Source organism: Engystomops pustulosus, chromosome 6 (genome assembly GCF_040894005.1).
Source record: "Engystomops pustulosus chromosome 6, aEngPut4.maternal, whole genome shotgun sequence".
Lineage (NCBI taxonomy): Eukaryota > Metazoa > Chordata > Amphibia > Anura > Leptodactylidae > Engystomops > Engystomops pustulosus.
The window spans coordinates 92,898,830-92,904,829 of NC_092416.1; the positions used below are offsets into that span (position 1 = coordinate 92,898,830).

Consider the following 6,000-nt stretch of genomic DNA (forward strand, 5'->3'; position numbering starts at 1 on the left):
GAAACAGATGTGATTGGCAATCAGCACCGTTGTCTTGTATTGTGTAAATGCAAGACACCGGGTGAGGATTGTCGATCGCATGTATTTTCATACAAACGAATATGCAATTGATCGCGGCCCAACCCAGTGCGATTTGAATGAGTTACAAAACACAATTAAAATGCTAACGTGTGACAATACCCTAAGTCTCTCCAGGTATCCGGCAGGACATGGGGGCATGACCGATGAATATCCCCCTAAATCGATTGCTGGTACCAATCACAGGTATTAACCTACAAAATGCCACTGTGAGCATTAAAAGGGCATCTACCACCAGGATGAAGGACTGTAAGCAAATAAGCCTGAGGGTCTCCAGGCTCCATTAACACCTGTGGTGGAGGCTGGAGCCCCTCAGGCACTTTTGCATACAGGCTTTCATCCTGGTGGCCATATATTACAATGCAGCTATATTGAAGTAAATGGTAGGAACGAGAAGCCCTTACGGTCTGCAAATACAGTAAAAATAGGTTGGTCGGACCCCTTGTTTTCTTAATCTGCAGGGTCTCAGCACTGAAACACCACTGATCAGTAAGTTAGGCCCTATCCCGTGGGAAACTTGTCTTCGTGGGAAAACCCCTTTAAGACATTTTTTTTTAATCAAAGGTTTTCATTTTTTATATAAAAACTGAATAAAAGCTGTCCTTGGAGCATACAGTGAAAGCCGTACGCACGTAGCCCACAAAAAAATGGCATATGTATGTTTTTTTGTAAATTTTACCGCATTGGGATTTTTTTTCCCGCTTTCCAGTACACGGCATAGAATATCAAATACCATCACTAGGAAGTACATTTTGTTATGCAGAAAACAAGCCTCATACAGCTCTGTACATGGAAATAACAGTTATGGATTTTTAAAGACGGGGAGGTAAAAATGGAAAATCAAAGATGAAAATGGTCTGGCCTTTAACCCTTTAAGGGTTAATATGACGTGCAATGTACTAGGAAGCTGGAAAATTCCAAATGTGGTATAAATGACAAAAAAAAGTTGACCTATTTTTATTACAAGCTGGGTTTTACAACTTTCACACACCTCTTACTTTTTGAAACTTTGATGTACGGAGCTGGAGAAGCTGATGCTTTCAGTGATATCAGTTGGTGAAGTGAAGAACCTTTTCATCACTTTTTATTCAAATGTTTGTGTGCATTGAAATGGTGATGAATCTGCAATTTGGACACCATGATGGGTGGGGGGGGGTTCGTTGGTTATACGGAGGCTGCGGTCACACGTAACACGGGATATGCTGGTAATACTGAGGCAGCGGTCACACACAACGCAGGGTATGCTGGTAATACTGAGGCTGTGGTCAAAAGTAACGCGGGTACGCTGGTAATACTGAGGCTGGGGTCACACGTAACCCGGGGTATGCTGGTAATACGGAGGCTGCGGTCACACGTGACGCGGGGTATGCTGGTAATGCTGAAGCTGTGGTCACATGTAACAAGGGGTATGCTGGTAATGCTGAGGCTGCGGTCACACCTAACGCGGGGTATTCTAGTAATACTGAGGCTGCGGTCACGCATAACGTGAGGTATGCTGGTAATACTGAGGCTGCGGTAACACGTAACGGGGGTATGCTGGTAATACTGAGGCTGTGGTCACGCGTAACGCAAGGTATATTGGTAATACTGAGGCTCCAGTCACACGTAATGCGGGGTATGCTGGTAATACTGAGGCTCCGGTCACACATAACCCGGGATATGCTGGTAATACTGAGGCAGCGGTCACACATAACGCAGGGTATGCTGGTAATACTGAGGCTGTGGTCAAAAGTAACGCGGGGTGTCCTGGTAATACTGAGGCTGCGGTCACACATAACGGGGGGGAATGCTGGTAATACCGAGGCTGCGGTCACACGTAACGCGGGGGATTCTGGTACCCCGGGGGTATGCTGTGGTCACACGTAACACGGAGTATACTGGTAATACTGAGGCTGCGGTCACACGTAATGCGAGGTATGCTGGTAATACTGAGGCTCCGGTCACACATAACCCGGGGTATGCTGGTAATATTGATGCTGCGGTCACATGTAACGCAGGGTATGCTGGTAATACTGAGGCTGCGGTCCCACGTAACGCGGGGTATGCTGGCAATACTGAGGCTGGGGTCACACGTAACCCGGGGTATGCTGGTAATACGGAGGCTGCGGTCACACGTGACGCGGGGGATGCTGGTAATGCTGAAGCTGTGGTCACACGTAACGCGGGGTATGCTGGTAATGCTGAAGCTGCGGTCACACCTAACGCGGGGTATTCTAGTAATACTGAGGCTGCGGTCATGCATAACGTGGGGTATGCTGGTAATACTGAGGCTGCGGTAACACGTAACGGGGGGTATGCTGATAATACTGAGGCTGTGGTCACGCGTAACGCAAGGTATATTGGTAATACTGAGGCTCCAGTCACACGTAATGCGGGGTATGCTAGTAATATTGATGCTGCGGTCACATGTAACGCAGGGTATGCTGGTAATACTGAGGCTGCGGTCCCACGTAACGCAGGGTACGCTGGTAATACTGAGGCTGGGGTCACACGTAACCCGGGGTATGCTGGTAATACGGAGGCTGCGGTAACACGTAACATGGGGGTATGCTGGTAATACGGAGGCTGCGGTAACACGTAACGTGGGGTATGCTGGTAATACTGAGACTGCGGTCACACGTAACAGGGGGTATGCTGGTAATACTGAGGCTGGGGTCACACATAACCCGGGTATGGTGGTCATACTGAGGCTGCAGTCACACCTAACGCGGGGTATGCTGGTAATACTGAGGCTGTGGTTACATGTAATGTGGGGTATGCTGGTAATACTGAGGCTGCAGTCACACCTAACGCAGGGTATGCTGGTAATACTGAGGCTGCGGTCACACATAATGCGGGGTATGCTGGTAATACTGAGGCTGTGGTCACAGGTAACGCGTGGTATGCTGTTAATACTGAGGCTGTTGTCACCCGTAAGTCGGGGTATGCTGGTAATACTGAGGATGCGGTCACACGTAACATGAGGTATGCTGGTAATACTGAGGCTGTGGTCACATGTAACGCGGGATATGCTGGTAATACTGAGGCTGCGGTCACACGTAACATGGGGTACGCTGGTAATACTGAGGCTGCGGTCACACGTAACACAGGGTATGCTGGTAATACTGAGGCTGCGGTCACATGTAACGTGGGGTATGCTGGTAATACTGAGGCTGCGGTCACATGTAACGTGGGGTATGCTGGTAATACTGAGGCTGCGGTCACACGTAACACGGGGTATGCTGGTAATACTGAGACTGCGGTCACAAGTAACGCGGGGTGTGCTGGTAATAGTAAGGGCTAGGATCACACGTAACGCGGGGTATGCTGGTAATACTGATGCTGCGGTCACACGTAACGCGGGGTATGCTGGTAATACTGAGGCTGGGGTCACATGTAACGCGGGGTATGCTGGTAATACTGAGGCTGCGGTCACACATAATGCGGGGTATGCTGGTAATACTGAGGCTGTGGTCACAGGTAACGCGGGGTATGGTGGTAATACTGAGGCTGCGGTCATACGTAACGTGGGGTATGCTGGTAATACTGAGGCTGTGGTTACATGTAATGTGGGGTATGCTGGTAATACTGAGGCTGCAGTCACACCTAACGCAGGGTATGCTGGTAATACTGAGGCTGCGGTCACACATAATGCGGGGTATGCTGGTAATACTGAGGCTGTGGTCACAGGTAACGCGTGGTATGCTGTTAATACTGAGGCTGTTGTCACCCGTAAGTCGGGGTATGCTGGTAATACTGAGGATGCGGTCACACGTAACATGAGGTATGCTGGTAATACTGAGGCTGTGGTCACATGTAACGCGGGATATGCTGGTAATACTGAGGCTGCGGTCACACGTAACATGGGGTACGCTGGTAATACTGAGGCTGCGGTCACACGTAACACAGGGTATGCTGGTAATACTGAGGCTGCGGTCACATGTAACGTGGGGTATGCTGGTAATACTGAGGCTGCGGTCACATGTAACGTGGGGTATGCTGGTAATACTGAGGCTGCGGTCACACGTAACACGGGGTATGCTGGTAATACTGAGACTGCGGTCACAAGTAACGCGGGGTGTGCTGGTAATAGTAAGGGCTAGGATCACACGTAACGCGGGGTATGCTGGTAATACTGATGCTGCGGTCACACGTAACGCGGGGTATGCTGGTAATACTGAGGCTGGGGTCACATGTAACGCGGGGTATGCTGGTTATACTGAGGCTGCGGTCACACATAATGCGGGGTATGCTGGTAATACTGAGGCTGTGGTCACAGGTAACGCGGGGTATGGTGGTAATACTGAGGCTGCGGTCATACGTAACGTGGGGTATGCTGGTAATACTGAGGCTGCGGTCACACGTTATGCGGGGTATGCTGGTAATACTGAGGCTGCAGTCACACGTAATGCGGGGTATGCAGGTAATACTGAGGCTACGGTCACACGTAACACGGGGTATGCTGGTAACACTGAGGCTTCGGTCACACGTAACACGGGGTATGCTGGTAATACTGAGGCTGCGGTCCCACGTAACGTGGGGTATGCTGGTAATACTGAGGCTGCAGTCACACGTCATGCGGGGTATGCTGGTAATACTGAGGCTGCGGTCACACGTAACGCAGGGTATGCTGGTAATACTGAGGCTGCAGTCACACGTAATGCGGGGTATGCTGGTAATACTGAGGCTGCGGTCACACGTAACACGGGGTATGCTGGTAACACTGAGGCTTCGATCACACGTAACGCGGGGTATGCTGGTAATACTGAGGCTGCGGTCCCACGTAACGTGGGGTATGCTGGTAATACTGAGGCTGCAGTCACACGTCATGCGGGGTATGCTGGTAATACTGAGGCTGCGGTCACACGTAACGCGGGGTATGCTGGTAATACTGAGGCTGTGGTCACAAGTAACGCGGGGTATGCTGGTAGTACTGAGGCTGCAGTCACACGTCATGCGGGGTATGCTGGTAATACTGAGGCTGCGGTCACACGTAACGCGGGGTATGCTGGTGATACTGAGGCTGTGGTCACAAGTAACGCGGGGTATGCTGGTAGTACTGAGGCTGCAGTCACACGTCATGCAGGGTATGCTGGTAATACTGAGGCTGTGGTCACAAGTAACGCGGGGTATGCTGGTAATACCAAGGCTGCGGTCACATGTAACGTGTGGGATGCTGGTAATACTGAGGCTGCGGTCACATGTAACGCGGGGTATGCTGGTAAGGAGGCTGCACACTGAACGCTTTGATTCCTTCAGCCCTTGCATTTGGACAATACAAGACACCGGATGCGGGTTACTGATCGCATGCGTTTGCATAGAAGCGCATCTCACCCCCGTGCGCTTTGATTCCATTTTTAAACAGAGTCAGCGCGTTACGTGTGACATCACTCCTTATTCTACAGCAATACTTAATACAGTCAAAGTACTACAACTTTCAGCATCGCATTCATCTGCTGGGTGTTGTAGTCCTTGAGTGCACTGTTATTATATATATATATAGTGTGTGTGTGTGTAAATGTGATGCACTTTTATGTAGTAAGAAATACCTTTTTCTTATGCTGGAAGCCATCATGGGGTGAGCAGCAGCTCTACATCTTCCATCCTGAGCTCCCACCGCCGCGCACATGAGGGCAGCCTGTGCTGTGTCAGGGGGAGGACACTCCAGCAGCTGCTGCTAGCTGATTGGTGGTCCCTGATGTCTGTCATTACCAGGAGGAAGGGGGCCCACTGTAAGTAGTGACAGCTCACTGTCTGCTTCTTCAGTGTAACAGCAGCAATGAATCAGGGGCCATGTTCTCCTGCAGTGACGCAGGGGCTGAGGTGCTCAGTGCAGGGAGGAGGAAATGTCTTATTCACTGCCCCAGCGCTGCTGTGGGAAGAGCAGAGAACCTGTCTCTCCCTCCTGCAGGAAGTCATCGTCCCCCATTTCCCCCCTCCGTC

The 6,000-nt window shown here is 50.5% G+C and overlaps 1 long non-coding RNA gene across 1 annotated transcript in view; it reads right to left on the reverse strand.

The window, feature by feature from the left end:
• The window catches only part of LOC140065808 (uncharacterized), a 32,626-nt gene extending 26,903 nt beyond the window's left edge, over nt 1-5,723 (reverse strand). Inside the window, exon 1 of the long non-coding RNA XR_011848061.1 lies at nt 5,607-5,723. This is a non-coding gene — a long non-coding RNA (uncharacterized lncRNA). The remainder of the gene's footprint in view (nt 1-5,606) is intronic.
• Nucleotides 5,724-6,000: the final 277 nt, after the last annotated feature.